Source organism: Dromaius novaehollandiae, chromosome W (genome assembly GCF_036370855.1).
Source record: "Dromaius novaehollandiae isolate bDroNov1 chromosome W, bDroNov1.hap1, whole genome shotgun sequence".
Lineage (NCBI taxonomy): Eukaryota > Metazoa > Chordata > Aves > Casuariiformes > Dromaiidae > Dromaius > Dromaius novaehollandiae.
The window spans coordinates 13,188,767-13,212,977 of NC_088130.1; positions in this window are offsets into that span (position 1 = coordinate 13,188,767).

Consider the following 24,211-nt stretch of genomic DNA (forward strand, 5'->3'; position numbering starts at 1 on the left):
GTTCTGCCCTAAGGCAGCACAAAGTAAACGCAGGCAGCTCTGGAAGCAGATACGAGAACAAGCCGAAGTCATGGCACTGTAGTTGTGGCACTGAAAAGGCCTTTTTCAATGTAACGCAATACTCGCATCGATCATTCCCTAACCTGCTGCATCCAAATGAGTCAGATGAGCCTGCACAGCATTAACTAGTAGGTCTTTGCCTAACATCCTCATTATCTCACATCTTTTCACAGCTGAGTGGGTGATTACGCTGACGATATCTGGGAGCAGCAAGCAGCTGCAGCAGGAGCGGGGCCAAGCCAGGCGCCGAGGTGACCCCGGGACGGGCATTGCCCTCCCCAATGGGGCATGGTCCTGCGGCAGCATGAGCTCAGTGGGGTGGTGACAGCAACGCCAGGGCATCCCTAGTGACACTGGGACAGGTACCTTTGGATGACAAATTTGATTAATTCATTTCATGAAGGAAACAAACTGTTAAAAGCTGGCTCGAATGAGCCTCTTGGACACTCATTAGGGCATACCATGTCGCCGAAGCACGAGTAACCTCGCTCTGATGCCACCCTGCTATTCGAGGAGAAAGCTGCTATATCATAAACCTATTTGCAAACAAAACACTTGTAGTGAGAACACCTGCAGAAGATCTGGTGAGGAGTCAGTGACTGGCAGAGTACGTGGTAGCAGCCCCAGCGTGTGAAACTACACACTGACCAAATTCCCACCAGGGCCAGGCAGGCATATTCCATTTTGTTAACAACGTCTAGCTGCTTCCCAGGCAGTAGCTACTCAAGGGTAGCACAGCTGAGATAAGGAAACAGTTCTAGTAGATTTAAGGGGCCCTTAGGAACAGAGTTGAGTCCTGCTTGGGTGTCTGATCCATGTGTCCAACCTGTGCCTCCAGCAGCCTCCTGCCAGCGACCCCTCTGTGCAGCTCCCAGGGCTCCTGTGCAGTCTGTAGTGTAAGTAAGTCCTTTATTAAATCTATTCTGTTTAACCCCTTATGAACCTTGAGTGTCTCTCTCCGGTGGTATCCAACCCTCTCTTGCCTGCCTTGAGGTCACGTTTGGCATAGCTGGCAGGATACCAGTGTGGAGATGCTTCTCTGGGGGCAAAAGGACGAGTGGCAGGTGGGGAGCTGCGTTCCCAGGTGGCCCGCTACGGGTCGGTGGGCACCCATGGCTCGCAAGCTGGCAGGATGGGTCACCCCCGCAGCATGGCTGGAGCTGGAGAGTGAGCCGGGGGGTTCCCCAGAGTGGCTCGTTCAACTGGTTTCCAAGCTCTGGCTGGAAAAAGCAGGGCTGGTGGCATGAAAAGCAGTGGGGGATCTGGGGTGGATCCTACTGACTGTGCTCCGCACCCTGGACGAGGCATTGCTGCCACAGTGCCAGCAAATAAAGCAGTTGGAAAGTGATCTCGAAGCCTCTAAGGAGGCTCACCAACTGACCCAAGAGGCTGAAATTGCAACCATGGAGCACCAGTGTGCTGGTGTGGCTGCCCGCATTGCAGATTGCCGGCAGTGACAGCGTGGGCGGCGAGAGGTCCATCCCCTGGCTGTGCGGGAACTGGTGCGAAAAGCAGATTGGGATCCGGAAACTTGGGATGGCAGTATCTGGGACCCCGACGAGCCCCCCAGCTCGGAGTCAGACATAGAGCATGAGGGGGCGGCAGCTGCCCGGCCGGTGGCAGAGCAGCGGCTCACTGGACCAAATGCAGCCAATTTGCAAGGGACCACAACTATTTGTGATTTTAAAGCATCAGAGCTGCAGGATGTGCAGGGGTGCTATAAGCAGCAGCCCCGTGAAGGGTTATTAGAGGGGCTGTTAAGGCTGTGGGATGATGGGGAAGAGACGGTTCATTTTACTAGAGAGGAGCTTGGTGGGATGGGGGCTCTGCCCCGGGATCCCAGGCTGCGCAACACCCTCCGCACCCTGCAGCAGCAGAACTGAAAGGTCCCCCCTCCCTAATGGAGTGGGTGATGGGTGCAATGCGTTTAACCTGGCCGACTGCCGCGGGCATCGATGACGGGCTCACTGGGTGGACTACTATTGCGGCAGGGATAAACCAGCTGCGGCAATTAGGGATGTTGTCCGGAATTTACTCCCCCGCGGTTACGGGACCGGATCAGATCCCCATGAGCAAAACCATCTGGACTAAGATGCTGTGAACCGCCCCCCCCCCCCCCCATCTTAAAGCGATGGTGCTACCTGTGGCTGGGGCAAGTGCAGTGGGGGGAGTCGCAGCGCTGCTATCTCACATAGCAGAGGTGTCCTCTGCTCGCAGAGATGGGAAGTCGGGAAACAGGAGGATAAATGTGGAAAAAAGGGCAAGTTGTGGCACTGCCACCAGACCTGCTGTGAGCCAGCATGCCATGGCGGGAGGCCGGTGTGCCATGGTGGGAGGTGGACTGTGAACCCAGCACAGAGCTGCTCGAGCGGTGGCTGCAGCTCCAGCCGGAGCTGCACACGCAGCCCCCAGGGTGGGGGAGCGCGGTGAGCAGCTGGGGGAGCACAGGGGGACCCACAACACCCGTTGCCCCGCCGACAGCGTGCACAGAGGAGGAGCTGCCAGCGGCACAAAAACAGGCCAGGCAGCGTTGCCCCTGCTGTACTTGCTCAGTCCAGAGCAGTTGGGGACCAAAAAGTGTTATATCTGCAGAGGGCAAAAGCCCGGGGAGGTGCGGCAAATGGATTGGGCCCCTACAAGAGAGCCAGCGGCACAGATATGTCCTGACTGCTGTAGATGCCTGCTCTGGTCTATTGTGCGCCCACTCCTGTGCTGCAGCTGCCCAGGCTCACACCATGAAGGCATTAGAAGACTTGATTGGGTTATATGGTTCCCCAGTGGAAGTCCAAGGTGATCAGAGCACTCATTTTATAGGCAATGACATTCAAAACTGGGCCAGAGAGTGAGGAATAGCTGGGACATATCACGTACCCTACCATCCACAAGGGGCAGGATTGATAAAGCAAATGAATGGGCTGCTCAAAGAGCAGCTGTGCAAATGTCCCCTATTGGTACCCTCACTAATTGGAGCAAAAATGTTCATCAGGCAACTGCCTGCCTCAGTGACCACCCACCACGTGGCTCTACCCCATACTCTTGTTTCCAAGGGGAACGCATCAAGCGGCCACATGCGCTTAGAGTGCAACGGCTGCACCCCCAAGCCTGTCTCCCCATGCGAGCCATGCCCGGGAGTGCAGGGTTGGGTCTGCGACTGCCCACAAAAAATCACCCTAGAATCGGAGAGCCGTCATCTTGTGAGTATGGGGCTGGCCATCACCATACCTCAAGGGTATTATGGTCACATGGTGCCCTGTAATAGTTTAGCTCTCCAAGGGGATGGACATCAAGGCAGGAGTCACTGACTCGAGCTGCCTTGAAGGGGTGAAAGTTGCAATCCATTACACCGGATCCCAACCCCTGCGATGTGCACAGGGAGATCAAATAGCCCAACTGACATGTGAGCAGATAGGGGTCCCCACTACCCAGGAAGTAGATTCCTCGCAGCCCACCCAGCAAACAGGCAGTTTCGGGTCTACAGGGCATGCTGTGTGGGTGCATGATCCGGCTAAACCTGAACAGTTGGAAGGAGAAATCATTGCTGATGGGCCAGGAGACACCCACCTGGTATTAATCAAAGGGGAAAGAGTCCCAGTCTATGTCCCCTCTAGGAGACTCTCGCCCAGAAAACCATGACCTGATGAAAATGCTGAGCGGAGCCGCGACATTGCTGCTCTCCATCCTAACCCTGTACCCTGACGGTAGTTGGGACACCGACGGAACTGCAGTGAGCACATTGAACCTAACATCCACAAGGTAAAGAGCCTACTTCAAGTACTACATGATGTAAAGTCCGAAGAATCAGTATGGGACAACCCCTGTCAGTGATTGTCATCATGAATGTCGAATTTAGGACTATGGGGAAAATACATTACGCTCCTAGTCTTCTGGGCTGATCAGTTTTGTGTGCATACATGTTATAATTTACTGTAAATGTATATATAGATATGTATATTCACTATGATTTAGTTGCTTGTACACCTTAGCTGTTTAGTTAGGCTAATACCTAAAAGGCATGTCTGAACCTTGTCCACACACTAGTGGCATTGATACCACGTCGTGACAGTGTGCTCCTTCCCACCCTCTTGCCCCCCCTCCCCTCAACCTGACCTCTCCGTAAACAGCACACAGGCAGGGGCTAATTGAGCATGCGCCAGCTAAAATCCATCTAGTATGCAAATATGACTGAGTCAATCATCTTCCCCCCCATAAATAGGGGGCAGCCCAGAGCCCATGGAGCTCTCCTGCACAGCAGTGGGCTGCACTGCAGAACCTCCTCTGGAGCAGGGACGCCTCTCGAGGTTACTCCTCGAGGTTGACAAATTCCTTACCCGCGACACATCCTCGGTGAGTGACTAATAGCATGCTGAAACTTTGCAACACACGAAACTTCACTGAGTTACATCTCTGATTGTGCACATAATCCTTTAGACATAAACCACTGACCAAGTCTGGGACTAAGAGTGAATCCAGCCACCCTCAGACTCCCCTCAGAAAGAGTTTGGAAAGCAAGGGGGTCCATTCTGAACCTCGTGACTCAACGGGAGGGTCTCCTTGACACTGTTATCTGATCCTGTCCTCCATGCATTAAATAACTGAATGAACCTTGCCATCAACCCTCATTAAATCTTCGTCTTATTTATGATTGAACTTTGTTAAATCACTATCTGACCTCAATAAAACATATTGCTGCTTCTCTCTTACAAGTGAAGTGCATTACTCCCCACTCATCCATGACACACGTCTCTGTCAGTCAGGGGGTGGCGTGTAGTGAGACCACCTGTGGAAGACCTGGCGAGGAGTCAGTGATGGGCAGAGTACGTGGTAGCAGCCCCAGCGTGTGAAACTACACACTGACCAAATTCCCACCAGGACCAGGCGTGCATACTCCGTTTTGTCAACAACATCTAGCTGCTTCCCAGGCAGTAGCTACTCAAGGGTAGCACGGTTGAGATAAAGAAACAGTTCTAGTAGACTTAAGGGGCCCTTAGGGACAACAAGTTGAGTCCCGCCTGGGCGTCCACCTGTACCTCCAGCAGCCGCCCATCGGTGACCCCTCTGCGCAGTTCCCAGGGCTCCCATGCAGTAAGTCCTTTATTAAACTATCCTGTTTAACCCCTTATGAACCTTGAGTGTCTCTCGCCGCTGATATCTGACCCTCTCTTGCCTGCTTTGTGGTCACAACACTATTTGGATCAATTTTTCTGAGCAGCAAATTAAAAGGAAATTTTAACAGCTAAATCAAAAAACTACATGAAATTCCAGTTATTTGAAGCTCTTTTCTTTTTCTTAACATTTCTGAAATGCTGTAATGTAAGGTCCTTCAAAACCCAGATGTTATTCCTTTGAACCAGGTGATTACATCTATCAGGAGAACATAGAGCATCTAAGCATAGTAAAAAATACATACTCCTCTACTTTTGGCTCAATTTGATCCAGAAACCGTCAGCAGTCTCACGAAGCCAGTTAATGTAGATCAGAAGAAATTTGGGTGGCATATATTATTTAGAGGAATTTACCCAAATTGATCTTGATCACTGAATCTATATCACTCCATCATTAGTTGGAATGTTTTATTAGAAGCTTGAAAAGAGCTTTAAATTCATAAAAATTCTGTGAAATGAGTTTTTTTATTAAAAAAGAGAAATAGCAGACTTTCTACATATCCATGCTTCCTGTTCCTTAGACTAATTCTGAAAATTTGTTGCATTGGGAAGATGTTTATCTGAAAATGTGTGTACATATATCCTCTAAAGACAATGCTGTTTTCTACTTAGAAACTTATTTTTGTCTTTGTCCTAGCCAAAATGAACGGCTGAATGAATGGTCATGGATACAGCTGCTTTCTTTAATAATTTCATCTGATACTGCACATTGTCTGCTATGGCTGGCTGCTCCCAGCACCTGCTATGCTGACAAATGGGCACTCTGCTCAGATAACTTTATTTGCTGCTTAGCTGTGGCTGCTGTCAATAGAGGGACTCCAGTTCTGTGTCTCACTGCAACCTTTTATTGCTCATTCCTTCTACAGTTAGATTTAAACAATACTGATTGTGGCATGTCTTCAAGTACTCATCAATACAGTAAGTGTGGCTGGAGCAGCCAAAAAGGGGTGAACAGAAGCCCTAGCCTGCACAGACCAGTTCAAACACTTGAGACTACAGGATTGCCGGCGATCAACGCCCTATGCAAACCACAGACCAAGCCCTCCTAAAGACCATGGCAACTTTAACGTACTCCATGTACAATAAGTTTCCTGTACTACATAACTCTTACATGAGCTATCATGACTCAGAGAACCTAACATTCATCAGTGACTACTTTCAACCCCACGCTTTTGCTGAATTTTTCAGGCAGCCTGTTTGTGAGGGACTTAGTAGGCGTAGTCTTGTCCAGCCAACCTGGCTTAAAACTTTCCTTGTCTCCATGCATGCCAGAGGAAGCGGAGAAGTTGTAATCAGCTTCAAGGATTTCTCTCCTTGCGCGTTGCCCATCTAACGTTCTTGGAGCAGACCAGTCTATACCTCATGAAGGCATTAGGATGGTAGAATAGCAAGATCCCCACATTTCCTGGCTAACATCTGCATCCCACTCTGGTTCCCCAGAGTGGCAAGGCAAGTGGCAAATGCTATAAAACTAATACCACTCTGTTTTTGCTGGGAAAGGTATAGAGGAAAGAGCACCAGAGCATGTTTCATCATGGTCAGACAATAGAAAGTAAAGCCTTGAGCATGCAGCTTCAGCAAAATAACAAAATACTGAGGGAAAACAGCAAATTCTGCAAAATGACAGAGGGCACGGTGTTTTTAGCAAGAGGAACTGGTCTATTCATACCACTCTGTTTCATACTGTCTATAAAATTAAGCAAGTGAGTATGATAAAAATGAAAGCCAGGAATCTAGGGAACAATGGTGCAAAAAGTAGTCAATTCAATGACAAATTCTTCAGCTACTGAATGAAACATTATTCATGACACTGCCTATAATCCTCCAATGCCCTGAACCAGCGCCTTCTCCTAGGAACTAATAAGTATCCTGCAAAGACAAGGTCAAGCAAGCTAAACGTATGAATAGCCTCTATTGTTCTACCAAAAAGAAGTCTAGTCTAGTCTAATTCTATTCTACTAAGTCTGGTCTAATTCTGTTCTACTAGAAGAATAGAATTTTTCCACTGGGTAGAGACTACAAAAGAAGTCATCTTTTGGGCAAGAAAATTGTTTTCACAGGGAGGAAAAAAAGCATACTACTTAGAATTTTTTTATCTACTGATATGGCAAATTTCTCACAAAACCCATTTGCTTGAGTGCTCTTATGGGAATAACAGCATATGAGTGACAAGGTATGTTAATTTCCATATACATTCAGCCTTAGTTTTGTGAGGTGATATGCCAGAATGAATGCTGTAAGGGTGAGGCGGGGGCACCGCCTGGACTCCCGGCAGGGACGGATACACAAACACAAGGCAGACGATGGTCGATATGGAGCATTTATTACCTCTGCGTCTGAGCGGGGGTTCCCCGGCGTTTTCCCGATCGAGGCAATAATGGAGCGGGGGATCCCTGGCACCGCTGAGCATCGGTCCAGGGTGAGGAACATGGTGGGGGGGCACTAGATGAAGTTTTTATGTACCATACACATGCGCAGTAAGCATGTTGAGCTCATCGTTATTCTCGATTCAAGGCCCAGGTGCAGCGCCACCCTGGCACAGGCTCAACCACGTGACTGTGGGTCAACATGCCCTGCTGATGCTCCTTTTCCCATGGAACGGTCTGGCTGGCTTCCATCGCCTATCTCCTCGACATTCTTCCGCACTTTCCCATACAAATGCCAATCAGTGTCAGCAGACGTTTAAAATGTGGACATCCCTTCATTAGGAAAGACTTTGAAACTATGAACTCATTTGCTACTGACCTCTTAAACAGCTGTTGAACGACAACAGCTTTTATCGTTTGGCCACAATAGGTTAGAGGCTTGCAAGTTAACTGCAGGTTAAGGGTTTCCTAGACTATTAATAATCTCTTGAGACACAAATCCCATAATTCAATTGAGCAGGGAAATAAACATGCTTGTATCAAGTGAGCACAGAACAAGCTAAAGATAAAATAAGACAAAATGCTTTGAAAACAAAGCATGAAATCCTATAAAATTACACACGCATGTACAAGCCAGCAATGATTGGAAAAATACGACCAGTATGCTCCAATCCTGGAGGCACAAACTGAGGCTTGAAAGATATACTTAAAACCATAAAATCACTTCCTCATTAAAACCAAAGCTATGAAGTTTAGCATCCTATAAAGAATGATTCACAACATCAAAGATCCTTTGAAAAAAAAATCAGCAAATGTAGCAAAGACTGAAGTTTGTCTTAAAATTACTACGATTTGGGCAAAATGCAGATCATCGGCTACTGAATAAATTACAAAAAGCTAAAAACTTATCATCTGTAAGTGAGCTTTTCTTTCATTGCATAAGCTTATATACTGGATGGAAGACAAAAGCTAGTTTTCACAAGCTTTTTCAGAATATAATCATCCTTGTCCTTAAGCACGGTAACATTGCGTCATCGTTTAATAAGGGAGATTCTTGGAAAACACATCCTTGTATTCACAGCCTTGGCAAGAGATGAGTCCAGCACTGCCATGCTAAGATGCCATGACCAGAGGCTTAACATCACTCTTTTTGCAGAAGAAGAGAATTTCTTTTCCTTCACCCCCCAGCAGTCCTGGTCAAGACCACTGAGTCAAATTCTGGCTCTTTTTTTTTCCTCATTTAGAAAAAAAAAAAAAGGTGAAAGAATATTAGTTTTCTTAGCACATATTTTTTGTCCTTTTGCTGCAAAACTCACCCATTAATTTCAGCTCTCCACATACAGAAATACGTATCTATCTGTCAAATTATATTAATTGGCTTAATTAATACGCCCAACTTCTGTGGAATTAGAGAAAGATTTTTTTTTATTGTTTCTGTCATTCTTCATTTATCACAATAATGAAAAGTGTCAGGAAAGAGCCTTCATACATCTTTAAAAACATACCACTCAATCTATAAATATATGCATAGCCAGAAACACAGGCAGCGTTGATGACTGATATGTCATCTCTAGCTTCTGGATCTGTTACCCTCCACATAGACAGAGGTTTTGCTAAACTATTTGAATTATAGTTTGCAGTGAGGAACTCCAGCCCCCTTTTGAGAGGTTGCAGTTTTAGCTGTTATCAGCAGGTGGCAATACGTATGATTCAGTCCCATATGGAGCGCAAGGCTCCCTTCAGTATGCAACCTGCAGTCCAGGAAATATCAATGACTGTCTACTGAAGAAAGAAGAGGGCCATCCAACAAAGGTCTTTCTTAGAAGCAGCAAAAGAAATAGCATGAAATTAAGCCATGTCAGTTATGTTCCTGCTTGTGACTTGTATTTCAACTGATCAGCCACTTGGATGGGAGAGATTAGTGTGATTCTTGGTTAATTTGACAGTGGCATAAACAATGTTTTCTTTGGTTTCAGTTTGTTTATGTGCTGTAAGCAAAACAGCTTTCAGAAATAAACCTGGACTGCAATGAGCTACAGGAGATAAGAAGGCTCTGAAGATAGTCCAGTCTTGGTACTACATGTAAATCTCATTTCTTTGGCTGATGTTTCTGCCAGTAAATGGGCACAAATAGACACCAAATACACCACTTGCAGATATCAACTAGACAGACAAGCAATAAAACACATATACCTTAGACCGCTTCTTCAATATGGGAGAAAAGGCAGCTTTAGAAACAGTTATATTTCTACATAGACAGAAGGCACTTGGATCCAGAAACCTGAATGTGTTTATGAATCTTGAACATCTAGAAATAATTTTGTGAACGTCTCCTGACAGGAAAAATATGTACCTAATCTGACAGAGACAGACAGGCATATAGAAAGAGATAGACAGATGGACAGGAGTAAATAAATATTTCCAGATAAACTGACCTGGCCATTCAACTGTTTCCTCTTCTTAAGCAAAGTCCATTTTTCTTCTAATAGTCAGTCACATAAATAACTGGACCTTAATTCCCTGTGATGGTCCCAAAAGGCTGAAATCCCTCTATTTCTAAGGCTACTATCCCAGTCCTCACCATCACCTTCATAGATTTCTATTTGTGTAGGACCATAAAGATATTAGCGCTTTTGCTATTCCCTTGTTTTTACAGCTAAGCGTATGTACATTGCTTATGTGCCTCAGTGGAGGCACTAGAGCTCCTGTCGCAAGGCACCTACAAAGGCAGCAGTAAGGATGAGAAGAGGGAAGGACCACTGTGAGTGAGGTACTGGGATGCTGACAAGGCACACCATTGGTGCGAGGACACGCATGAAGATTTTGCAGGGCGAGGAACTGGGTGCAGGTCTCTGGCCATGTGGAGCTTCAACATGGTGGGAGATGTGAGGATCCTCCTTGGAGAGTGTAGTGAAGAGCAGAGGGGCAGTCCTGGGCAAGGTACCCTGCACCACCAAGGCTTTATGAATTTGGCACTGAAAGCCATCGTGAAGAAGCTGATATGAAAGTGCTTGTGAAAAAAATATGACTGTAAATATGACACAGGTAAGGTGCCAGTAGATGGCACTCCAGAATGTGCAGCACTCTTCACGGGATTTTGAAGGACAAATAAAACTTGGTGTCGTACGTGGCTGTGGGTTGTTGTGTGCTGCTGTTTATATGTGGGAGGAAATCTGAACTCTTAGTGACACTGGAAATGCAGGTGTGAGATGAGCCCATAGCATCTCCACATCAGTCCATGTCAGGAGCCCAGAGGTGTCCGTCTGCTTACGCAGCCCCTGGCACCGTCCATTCCTCAAGGCCTGCGCAGTCCCCAAGTCGCTAGAGCGGCCCTGCGGCCTCGGCCTTCCTGCTGGGTCATGGGGGCTTCACGCCTAGGTCAGGCAAGGCAGGAAAGTCGAGTAGTCAAAGTCAACGTGCAAATTAGGTGGTCATGTAGTGTTAACAGAGGAAAGCATTTTAAGGGAATAACCCACAGAGGACAGCTGTGTTTTAAATGCACAGACCCCTCTGTCTTCTGGTAGGATCAAATGTTAATAATGCTGCTTCTTTAGAAGGTTTTTTTAACTATAGAAATGCATTCAGAGTTGCAGCTGACTGTTCCCCCCCCCCCCCCCTTGGGGCAGCACTGGCCCAGCTCTACTGAAGGGGTTCAGTGGGCTGTATGGCTGCAGGAGGGACGCACGGAGGATGCATCCAACGGTGCCTGGCCACGTACCTGGACGTGGGGAAGCTGCACTTAAGCAGCCCTAAGCCTCATTAAATCCTTCCTCCAAGCTCTGTTACCTTTGCCAAGGAAACTGACACTAAAATGCTCATGAAATCCAGATATTCCCTTAAATTTGTGATACATGTAGCAGCTAAATCCAAAAATTGGAGAGATCCTTTTTTCTGTCAAGTATCAAGTTTCTTCCATAAGCTACTTTCTAAAACAATTGACAACCCCTTTTATTATTGTTTTAAAAGAATGAGGTTTTGTTGGAGATTTAAATTTAATTTTAATTTTCATCTTGTTCTAATTATGAAGAATATTTTTCATTGTCTTCATGTAAATATAACACATGAATTTAAGATGGTGAAGCTGAGTAGTGGTGTGAAAACAAAGTTTTTTCTTGTGCTTTCTGGAAAGTCTGTAAGTAAAATAGACTTAAGTTGCCCTCTCTTCTAACGCAGATTAGAAGTTAAAGGAGCCAGTGTTTGAAACAGGGTTTAAATCTTTCAGAAATATAAGATATTAGATCTAGGGAAGTTAATTTCATTTTCACAGATGTAAATCCTATGTAACAGAAGGCCATGCCCTAATAAACTGTGTAAATGAGACCAGACTGTTGTGGTAAGAAGGAAGGATGTGAAGTTCTTGTTCCCATCTGAGCCTCACTAAAATTTTCATGAAGTTCATTTCCAAGATTTTTATTCAAGTCTACATTGAGGATATGCATGCACATTTATAGGCCATGTTCCGCTCGCTGCGATACCACTAATATACAAAGTACTCTTTGATTTCAATACTGTAGATGAAAGCAGATTTGATCCATTCTCCTTATCAGTCACAAATGAGCTTGTCATTGAGGGGTTTCAGCACATCTGTATTTCAAACGGCTTACCATCAAGTTGTTTAACAGCTGTTCTGAGAATTTCAAAGGATGCAGGTTCACTTGTTCCTTTTGCAGAACCGGCTAACTGGAGATCAGTTAGAGGCTCTGACTTGCTGACATGAAAACCATGGAAGCAACCTCTTTTACGCGCAGACCCATGGAGAGCATTCCCTCCCCTACAAGCAGAGGACTGGCCTGACCAGAGTACAAGCAGAGTGACTGGTTTAAATGAAAACAGCCATGCCTCCTCCAAAGTTCGATCATGTTTTCCAATGGTTGCCATGTTTTTAATTGCCACAGTAACTGGGCCTACATGTTCCCTATTACCCACAAATCTAAGAACACATAACTCGCAAACAGCAAGTGTAAAAAATTAGCAAAGAACATACATTTTTCCCGCAGAACCAATGTGCCACACCTATAGCTGCACATAGTTGAACACACAGGTGCATCCTATGTATGAAAAGGAGTCACTTTCTTATGTATGTCTCTGGGGTGCAGATATATTTTAAAATGTACATTCACAATATTAAAAGTTCACACAATATGCATAAATTTCTAAATCATTTTGGTTAACAGCTGAAACTCAGCAGCAATACTAATGGACAAAAGTCTTGAGACTGCTTTTTACTTTGAACCATACAAATCCCTTTCCATTAGCAAAGCAATCTTAGATGCTATAGGAAGAGGCAAATAAAACTGAATGGCAATGAAATATTTTAGATCGCAAAAGATATATATGTTTAGTTCTATTTTGGCTTAGACATAAATTATTTTGTATTTTCCTATCCATTTTTTAGCTTCCCCGCTTTTTAACAAGTAGCCGACAACAATATGAGTGCATGTCAGCCGACTGACAAATTTTCATGTTTCACAACATTTGGTATTTCTTCTTAAAGCCATTCATCTCCAGTCAGCTGAATATAGCTTCTATTTCAGAAGAATAGCCCTCATAATAAGCTTACAATACGTCCTTAGAAGTTTCAAGTGCTAAAAGGTAAATACAAGCATTCCAAATATTGCAGTTTAGATTCATGACTAGAACAGTTGTGGTTGGCACATATTAATAAGATGATGATGCTTTGTTTTTATTCTGAGCATATCAGACCCTGCTCTCAAAATTCTAGATGTCTCTAAGTTGTCATTTCTTTTTTTTTCACTTACAATTCACCGCTTGTTATTGTTTTTCATATCCAAACTCAGCACACAAAGATAGAAATGTTGTTTATTTGGTTGAATAAATCTCCAGCACACATTTGGGCTCTACCTAGGAAATATTAATCAGTAATGTTCTTCATCTTCTGTCAGAAAGAGACATTCAGAGATGAGCTAAGGTGAAAAACTATGGAAAAAAACAATTCATAGGAATAGACACAGATGTTGAAGTGAGCCCTGTTTCAGTCTTTGGGGAATCCTGCTAAGTTAGCTATCTGTATACAGATGTTTTGGGGAGTGACTGCAGCCTGGTGCATAGAGAAGGGGCTGCCATCGCTTAGGACGCTTGGGTCTAACACTGGTATGTTGGGTGGCTTCAGGTAAAATATCTTGCTGCTGTGCATTTGCTTCCTCATCTCCTACATGGAAATACCACTGCCTTGAGAGCTGGTGATAGAAAACCCTGAGGTGTCTTGTAGTACAGGTGCTATAGGTGACATTCCTCTGGAGGATTTGCAGGCTAGCTATATGAGTGAGGACTGAGTATGAGAATACTGGAATCCTTCTTTTATTATTATTTCACAGTGGCTTTTTGGCATAAATTGAAGCATACAGTAAGGTAATGTGTTTTTTTCTGAGACTTTTTGTGAGCCTGTAACGCGAAAGGAAACCTCCCAGCTCCTCATGGGCTACAAAGAGCTCTTCTCGAACAGAGCCAACAGACTGTGGTAGAGGTTGCACAGGTGACTGGTGGAGGCCCCAGTTCAGGTGAATGTCGAAGCACATGCTTACCTTTAAGCATGTGAGCAGTCTCATCCAGCCAACCATTTGACCATTAGCTGTTTAAGTGACTAGTCTTGTCCCTACTTACCAAACAGCATGAGGTGTTTGATTCTGCTCCTGGTGAAGCCAATGCCAACCCCCTATGAAGAGCAGGCCCTGACAATGTCAGCGACTAGGGATCTACCCAACCACATGCTCCGAAGGGTCCCCAGATCAGACTGTGGAGGTTCAAGGGAGTCTCCCCACTGACGACAGCTGGCCTTGGAGCAGGACACCACTGCAATTTACCAATCCATTATTCTCGTTCTGGACATGTGACTCCACTGAAACCCAGTTTCAGAGATATAAAAGTGAAGTAATTCAGCAGTGAGGAAACCCCGAATCTTTTGTGAGAAATTATTTTTCTCATCTTAACTTTTTACTTGGCTGGAATTAATGACGAACCTATTAGAAATTTCTCTCCTACCTTCTTCTTCAGCTTATTCTCTTATAAAAGAGTGTTCTCTCTTTTGCTTCTTTTTTTCATTCTCTTTTCTTGTCCTGATAATTTAATTTAAAAAAATACTACATGGATCACATATTTTCAACAAAAAGTCAGATTGATTTTCAGTGAGATGAAATATGAATAGATTTCATTATTGAAAGATCTGAGGAAGTGCCACAGCAGAGCCTGTTCAATCATAAAATGCATCAGAAGGATTTTTCAAATTTGCGGTGCAATGTTTTATGTATAAGGCTGAGTGCATTTGCTCAGGCAGGACAATGGACACGAACAGACAAATAACCATGTAAGTGTATCAGTATATTAGATGATTTTCACAGCTAGAATTTTAAACTGAGCCAGAGTGATACTCTTTAAGAAAGTCACATTCATAGTGATATGCTACTTACTCATAAAATTTTATTTGTAAAATCAAAATTTCATTGACAGGTTTACATAATTCAGAAGTGAAAAAGAAATCCTACAAACCAGCACCGTGGCAAATCCCACTTTTGTGGATGACACTGTGTAGCTGGGTATCCGCATGATCCAAATTTCAGTATCTACATCAATGACGAACATGAGCAGTTAGTGTCCCTAGGTTCTTTCTGAAGCTGGAGGCACAAAGATGGTCCCCCATAGGCAGAAGCCTGGCTGGAGCACTCTGAACTGGTCTGTTTTCATGTTAGCATTGGTGATTGTTTTACTGTAAAGCTATTAGTTCATTTTACACTAACCATTAAAAAGTAACTCATTCATATAAACATACTTTTTGCAGGGGTATACATCTGGATTCTGTGTCTCTCAGAGTGATTAAATCAATACTGTCAGTAAGACAGTCAAGCCAAAGCAGAGTGAACAGATAGTGTAGTATACTTCTGATGAAGATATTATTATACCAACTCTCAGTTCCTTTTATAGAAGGCACGCTCAAGAAAAAGCAACATCTTCCTAATTGTTGGAAAGCCCCAGAATAAAACTGTAACTAGAAGTCATCATTTGTGTTCTACCTCCACTTTCTTATGATTTAGACAGCAAATAATCCAGCACATGACATTTTGTGGCAACAAAAAGTGTGAATTCTATATCATGACTCTCTCATTACCTGTGCTGATTTATTGTGAGTCAATATAAAAAGCACAACAACTGTAAAACATGCTTCACACTAAATACCAACTTGTGACATAATGCCAGTTACATTAATTAACTATATAGATCAGTGCTAGTTATAAAAGCTTACGTGTGCTATTGTCTATACAGCACCCCATGATTTAAAAATGAAAATTGTCCTTCCTGTTTTTAATCACAGACATTTGTCATGTGAGAATTGTGCCACTCTTGTAGACTATGCCAAGTCTACCTAGGTTACTCATTGCCTCCTGAGCGAAGGAAACAGTGTGCTGGAATATCAGTGCTGTCCCAAAGGTAAGTCAATTTTTTGTGAGAAAAGGTTATGGGGTCTTCTAAGGACTGTTTCTATCAGAATGGCATATCTGAGGGTAAAAAGGCCTCTAGGTACCTTTGTTTGTCACTTGGATAAAACACAGAGCATAAAGAAGGATATTCACTGGGATTCACAAAGGATGTTTATGCGGCCAGGTACTTAAACCCCACTGAATTTAGCGAGGATTAGTCAGTTAGAGGCATCTCCGGTACTCTGGTGACATCTTCACTGGAGCACCCAAACACTGAGACACATTACATCAATGGGCACTGATGAAAGTATTGGCACGAACAATTAATATCAGCCTCCGCAATGAGTCACAGGTACTAAAATGTGTGTGGGAAAGCTTGTTGCAAAGGCAGAGACTGCCTTTGGAAACCATTACACCTACAGTTTGCATTGTAATTTCCTTCTACCCCCCGGAATTCCTAAAAATTATACTATTATACACTTATGACTTATGTCGAAAACCTATAGAAAAATTCTGAGTTAAAATTTTTCACCATGACAAAGGCTGATGCTTATTCATGATAGACTCACAAGCACTGTTCTTATTCATTGTCTAGATATGAAAATTGTAGACAGTATGCTCCACTATCCTTCTGTAGTTATTTGTTCTCTCTGTGGTAGTCTCTATTTGTTCAGAAAGTCACAATTCAGAAAGAATTAGACTGCAACTACATAACAATGGACCAGATCATACTTTTTCTAAATCTGTAGCTGTGTGTGGCACAGCTGTACAGCATGATCAATTCGTGCTTTACAGATGTTCCAGCAGGTGAACAGTAAGAGAGAAGAGTAGTTAGCAAAAGAACAATATTTTATAAAAACCGTAAAATTAAAAAAAATCAGGAGAATAATCAAGATCCTCCATCATTTTTGTCATCCTCCAGAATCTTCCTACTCAGTGTCAGTGGTTTTTAAGGCATTTTTCAAAGTAACACTTCTTTTTTTTCTAATGGCTCATTATTTCAAGAGGTTGTGTATTCTTGCGTATATATAAATAATACCCGCTGTTTCAGACCACACTAAAGGTCAGTCTAGCCTAGTGTCCTACCCTGAACAGTGGCCATAAGCACATGCAAGGGAAGGGTACAAGAGCAAGACAAGTATATCTGACTTTTCCCTCTGGTATTCTCCTCCCAACCTCTAACTCTCTTCAGTTCTCGGATCTCTTGAGCCTGATCCGGTTTCTGTATATTTAATAGCCCTCAGTGGATTTCTCTTCCATGAATTTGTCCTGTCTTTCCTTCAGCCTGTGCATGATCCTTCCTGATTCATTGCATTTGTGATTTTATAGATCTCTGAAGACAAGCCACGCTTGCCTGAACGAGTGAGCTCTCCAGCTCAACCTGGATCTACCCAGTGCTGCTGCATGACAACGATACGCAGGCTAGCTGCATTATAGACCCCTAACTGCTCCCTACTGAAGATTTGTCATCACTTTACAGTGGAGTTCAAAGGTAACACAGACATGGCAGGGTATTTTTCTACCCTATTCACAAATATTAGCTTTCTGGGAGTCTTTTGTTTTCTAAGCTATTCATTTAATCTACATGTACAGCTTGAAAGAGCTAGATAACAGTCAACATAGACATAAAAGAATTTCAAATACTTTATTTTCGGAAGATTCGATTTGAGCTAATTTTGTATGGGATGCAGTGAATCAACAAAATGATTTCATATCAGTATAAGAAATATTTCGCATCCAGACCTTTGATGAGCCAGATACCACTGACATAATGGTGTGGTATAAGGAAAAAGGAGATACTGGTAATTTTTTCTAAGGCAGTAATAGCCAGATCCTGTGGGGACACGCTCATATAAGTCACCACAACTGATGATCAGTGATGCTTACTGAAAAGTAAGACGTGGGAGATTTGGACCCTTGAGATCTCTGCTCTATACAGAAGTAAGCATGATTCCCAGAGCAAAAGCTGCACATTGCCATTGGGAATTAAAAAAATGGCTCTTATTTATTTGTTTGTTTATTTATTCATTCTTGCTGCCTTTTTTCTTTCACTGATTGCTAGAAAGAGAAGAAAGAAACCACCATCAACTGAGACGAATGAACAATGTTCTTTTCTTTTATAAGGGGCGAGGGAGAGTTTGGCTTTTTACATGCCAAAAAAATGACTAAAGCAATCTGTTTCACACTGCGATGTTTGTGTGTGCCGACTATGTGATTTTTTAAAACTCACTTCTGAAACCCTGACAATGCGCATGTGCTCTGGAAATGCTGCCTGCTTCCTGGGCCTCTGTTTCTAGGCCCAAAAGTGTTTTGGGTTTGGGGTTTCTTTTCCTCTCTCCTGTCCCCCCATTCTTGCCCCTTGCGTGTTGTCTCTGGCTGCGACTCAGCAGCACATGTAAACATGCTCATGGTTAGTTATGCGCTGTGTAAAGTCTCATTGATTTTAATGCGTTGGACACGTCCCCTTAGTTAAGAGTCACTGAATGGGGATGGGATGGGCACCTTCTTTTTGCCGTGCTGTATCTCCTAAGCCACAGCTGCGCGGTGCAGGAGCTTTCACCAGAAATACTCAGACCCTTCTCTTTCGTCAGCCCATCCACAGACACTGCAGCACAAGAAGAGAAATGAGTGGCCTTACGCTAGTGCTGTTCCTGAAACTGCTGCCTCGCTCCTCATCTCCACGTGGTCTTGGCTCACCCTCTCCTTTCCAATCTGCACCATGCAGCCAAGGCTTGATCTACCTTCTCCGTTTCTCTTTTCCTTCAGTTCCTCTCTCCTTTTCTTGCATTGCAATAGGCAATTCCTCTACTACAGAGCTCTAATCATCACATCTCTTTCCTCCAAGTCCAGCAGGTCTTTTCACGGAAAGGGGCAGAAGACACTGGAATTTCTTTGTGCGCTCTGCAAACATCTGTGGTCATTTGTTTTAGGCAGCCCCTATGGGAGAGCTGAATCATCAGTCCAGGGCCACATCCCAGAAGATTTATTGCTGCTCTGTTTGCAGTACATGAAACTTTTCAAGACACAGTCCCACGAGCAGTGTGCAGAACCGTGACGTTTTAAACAGGCTCCCTATGCCCTTCAGGCACATCCACCCATCCGTGATAAATATAGCCGGAAGCAGCAGAGCCCGTGATTCATGACTCCGCAGTGCGTACCGGCCTGGTTCCTCTTCCTAACAGGAACGTGAATCAGCTAGGTATAGCTACCGAATGGAGTGATTAAGAAGTATCAGCTCACCGCAGGACTAACAGGGGTGAAGCGGCAGCAGTGATTACTTTTTCCTTGTGGGGCCAGCCCGATTTTGCAGACAGGGCAGAATTAGTGTCACCACACGAGCCTCTCCCCTCTCAGTCTTGGGAAACCACAGAGCTTGCCTCAGCTGTCCTGAACAGCCCCGCTTCAGCAGGAAGAAGGAGACCCAGCAAGTTTAACAACACAACAAACCCTGTTTTATTATTAATGGTCACAGACAGCTGCCTTTCCTTTAATCCCCCTCCCTCGGGTGGCTGGGACTTGCCGCCGAGCCCTGGGAAGAGGACGGTGGCAGCTGGCTCCACTCTCCCAGCCGGCCCAGGGCAGGCAAGGGCCTCCCAGCAGCCCCCCGCAGATGCCGAACAACTGCTGGGGGGTCCCGAGCAGGAAAAGGCAGCTGCCGGCCCCCAGCGACTGTCAGATCCACGTCGCACATCATCCGCTTGCAGTGCAAGCAGCGGGGAGAGAGAAGTGGAGTATCCCGAGATGGAGGCACAGGCCCAGAGAAAGTTCAGGAGACCAGAAAAAAAGGGCTGTCCCTAGCATACAGACTTTCGAAACATCTCTGGGCATGTGCTGCCCCATTTTTATTCTGGCCTTTCTACATGGTAACCTGAACTCTGGTCTTTTTCCTTCTCTATAGAAAGGAGGCGGGTAGCCCTGAGGACCTGAATTTCGAAACTTTACCAGCCTTTCAAAATCGCTTGCTGATGTCTAACTATTTTAAGTAAGCACTTGCTGCAGTTGCACAAGTGGGCACATGCATGTGTACAAAAACAAGTTCCCTGCCTGTCTGCGTGCATGAATGTCATAGCTCTGTGTGCCTGGGGCCTCAAAACCCTTCTTTTCGAGAGGCCAATCTGAGCATCCCTCCAGTGTTACCCTGCATCACGCACAAAGGTCCTCGCGCCGTCACCGAGGCTTAACCTGCTCAAATGCATGGAAGAGTGTCCCTGTTCGATCAAGGCTTTTCGTCTGTTGTAAGTCCTTGCACCAGGCGCTCAACAGTTCTGCACTGTTACAGAGGTGCGTTTGGTTTTAAAACAAAGTCGCCATGGAAGAAGCAGCAATCTGGTGCTCAAATCTGGCACAGAATTTCAAAACAAATAGTGAGCAGCATAAGACATGACTCATTCATCTTATTACAGGGTTTTTCCCCAGCACAGTTAGGTGAAGCGAAAGAAAACAAAGAAAGAGGCACAAGCTGGTTTTGAATGACTTTTTAAACCCAGTGACAAGAGTTTCTGCTGAGCCACCCCCAGCTGCCGTCATAGCCCCACCTTGCAATATCTCCCAAGCCAGAGAGAAACAGAGCCTGCGAGCCAGCCGCTTCCGCTTTCTGCTAGGGCTTACTCACAAAATTAATCAGATGCATACGACACTGCGCTTACAAAGCCAAAGAAAAAAAGTTCTGATGAAAAAATGAGCAGAAAGCTATATCCAGTAAACGACATTAGCAGAGTGAGCAACTAGCGTTGCCAGTTTTTTGTTGCTCAGTTGCAGAGGGTGTTCTGAGTAACGCTGCCCGGGCAGACAAACGTGGCAGTCAGCTAGATGAGGAAATGTCAGGTTTCCTCCTGACCTAATTTCAAACAAGAGAAATGTCTTTTCTCAGCGCTGATATCCGATGATGCCCCCAATTAGTCTGCACATTAAGTAAACATGAGGTGGGAGCACTCAAAGTGTCTGCTTTCCATTCTGCTACACCGACTTCAAGTGTATTACCTCAATATAACAGCCAAAACATTCCTATTCATGAATGACAGCACAAGCTATAATGCTCCTCAATGAAGTGGGTTTTTTTACGAGTGGGCCTGATTCTCCTTTCCATTACACCAGCTTTATATCTATGTAGTTCTGTTGATTTTAATCACGGTGACATAAAGATTCTTGATTTCAACAAGAAAAGCAGCTCTGAAGTTTGGAAAACCTGAACCACTTGAAAATCTTGAGTCATTTACAATCTCTTGTCTATAAGGTCCTTGCTAGTGGAATGCATCTTCTCGTAGCCTACATTATAAAAGCTGAGCTCAATATTAACCTGAGGAAAAGAGCGGTAGCTGCTGTGCTGAACAAGCGCACTGTCGGCCCGTCCTCTCCCGCTGCCCAACGTCACGCCGACTGCAGGCACCACGGAGGCGCAGAGAGGATGCACAAGGCAAACGCACCAGGACGGGCTTAGCCGTGTCTTCCAGCTTCTGTCTTACGGGGGAGCAGGCAGGCAGGAAAGCTGAACGGCGAATGCAGGGCTCCCTCCAAAATATGTTACTGATTAGTAACTGAAGTAAGGGAAAGGGCTAGGGCACTGTGCAGTGCACGGACGTTAAGAGGGCTGTGCTGGAGGCAAAAATCTTGGGGTGAGTCATATCAGCTGAAAAACACTAGACCAGCAGAATTCATGTCATTTTGCTGAAGCTGAAGATTTTTACCATGCAGGTAAATATCACAGATGTTTCACTAAGCCTGGTGCCACAATACAGGGCACCACAGGCCAAGAGGGTCCTGCTCAGGCACAATTGCTCGGTCTCACTACTTGGGAGAGAAGGCCCACCGATTTGTGTGGGACAACTGTGCCAGACAGGACTACGCTGTGGGAAGCCAGCTGTCAGCTCCCTCCTTCTGAAGTATTCATGCTGAATTTGTTTGATATATCTTTGGTGGTTTGATATATCTTTTGGTTCTCATGTCCTCTTCTGTGTGACCTTTTCAGACTAGTAATTTTGATTTGGAGCCCTGATGCCATTTAATACACAGGTTTCATAATGTATGAAAAACCTGCATACTCTTGTTGTTCTTCAGTAGCTTTTCAGCTAATTTAGGCACTCTCTCTACTAAGACCAAGGAGGGATAATAAGGCCTTTAATAGTTTTATTTGTTTTAAGTAATGTGCCCAATGTCAAGAAGAAAAAAACTACATTACTTTAAAACAGAAAATTTCGGATAAAAATCTGCCTGAAGCAGGCCTTCTCACAATATTCTTAACATACCTTCTGCTTTCACTGAGACAGAGCCCTTAATTATTAGGCAGCAGGCTAAATGCTCAGACTTTACACTGTGGTATGATGTATAAGAAATTCCCACCTATACACTAGGTTAAAAAAAAAAAGGGAGATTGACCATAGTTTTGAAGTTCTGAGATATTATTTTGATGGGAAGGACAATTATTCAAAAATAGGCAAATATAGCAGAATGGCATGGGGTGCTCAGGCACAGGGATGAGGGGCTCACAGATATGTCCTATAGATCTATATAATCTATGAATCCGCCTTCTTCTTCAGATAATTTCCAGTTTTCCCTCATCAGTTGTGTGGAGACAGTTATCACTAAGAACTGCTATCCGCAAGCTACTGGCATTCCTGAGCCGGTAAAAGCCTCATGACACCCTCCTCCTTCCCGTTCAGTAGAAGCAAGAAAATATGGAAATTATCAAGCCGGACTACTTTGCAGCTTCAAATCAGCAAGCATTTTTCACTGTTAAATAGGGTGAGGATTTTGCTTTGCTTTTATTCACCCACATTAACTTTCTGAGGAAAGTTTTCCTCCTATTAGTCCAAAACATCTTGCCCTTTTTGTGTCATGTCCTTAAATAAAATATTTTACCTATGTACAAAATTGTCGCATACACTGCCTCAGATATCACACACCAAAGCTGTATTTTTGTGTTCTTGTTTTTATCAGCTTTCTTATTGCCTTTAGCCTGAGCTGTGCAGGAGAAATTATTCCAAAAATGTAACCCAGTTTTAAAACTGGTTAAAGCTACAGCTCACAGAACCTTGCAAACATATTCACACAAACAACTCGCCAAATTTCCCCAGAAAGGATTTCACTGAAATCATACTAATGATTAGAGTTTTGTCGATTTTGTACTGCCATCCACACAACAGCACTTCACCAGGACACTAGTATTGCAGTGAAGCAGTGTGTGCTTTGATGCCAGTACAGCTACACTTTTACTAGTGTAACCTTTCTCAGCCTCCTAAAGTGAAATAGACTGTACCTGTGAGTTTTGCCAGTATAACAGGGCTACAGTACTTGCTTTGGCCTATCCCATTCCTTTGGTTAGATTTCAGAACTCCCTACCTTCCTGACACAGCCATGATGCTGGTAAAAGTTAGTAGAGTATGTGTAGTTTATTCTGCTTCTGACTTACACGCATCTGCTTTCCAATTTGTTCAGACAAAGTATTGGAGATATTTATAAATCCAAATAATGAGATATTTGATCATAGCACTGCAGTTCCTAGATACGGGGGACAACTTGAGAAAATCAGATTTAATAGTGTATCTGAGGAATATGGAATCAGAGTTCCAACTCACTTTGCCATAAATGCAGAATATAGAAAAGGAAACCTTTTACACCCTAACAGTATGCTTATTTAATATCAAAGTGTCTAATCTGTTCATTATCATAATCCCATTGCCAAAGCTGCCACATCAAATGGGACCCAAAGCTACGTATTCCATGTAACTACACTTAAAAGATGAAATTAGAATGCTAGAATCACTTGCACAGAATGAAAAAATTGCAGATCACAATAGTTATTTATCAAAGAGCATCGCTGGATGAAATTCTGTGCAATTAGTTATTATTCTAAGTCAGCAGAAGATAATAGCTAGAAACAAAATGAATTCTTATGAATTCGAAAGCACGGCAAAATTCCCACCTTCCTTCATCACAAGCTGTCTGAAGTGCCTTCTTGCAACTATAGTTTCCAGGAAGAACACCTTTGGACAGCATTTCTTTCAAGCACTTACTGGACCAACACAGTAAGTGGACTGGGTTTCAATATGTAGGCTTTAGTATTGTAATGTAATTCCCAGTAGAAGAATCTGTTCACAGTTTCCTAAACTAGGAGCTAAACTGTGACTCAGACTATTTATATCCCTTTTATTATTTGATTTGAGTTTACAAACTTTTATCTTACAAAGATTCTCTCAAA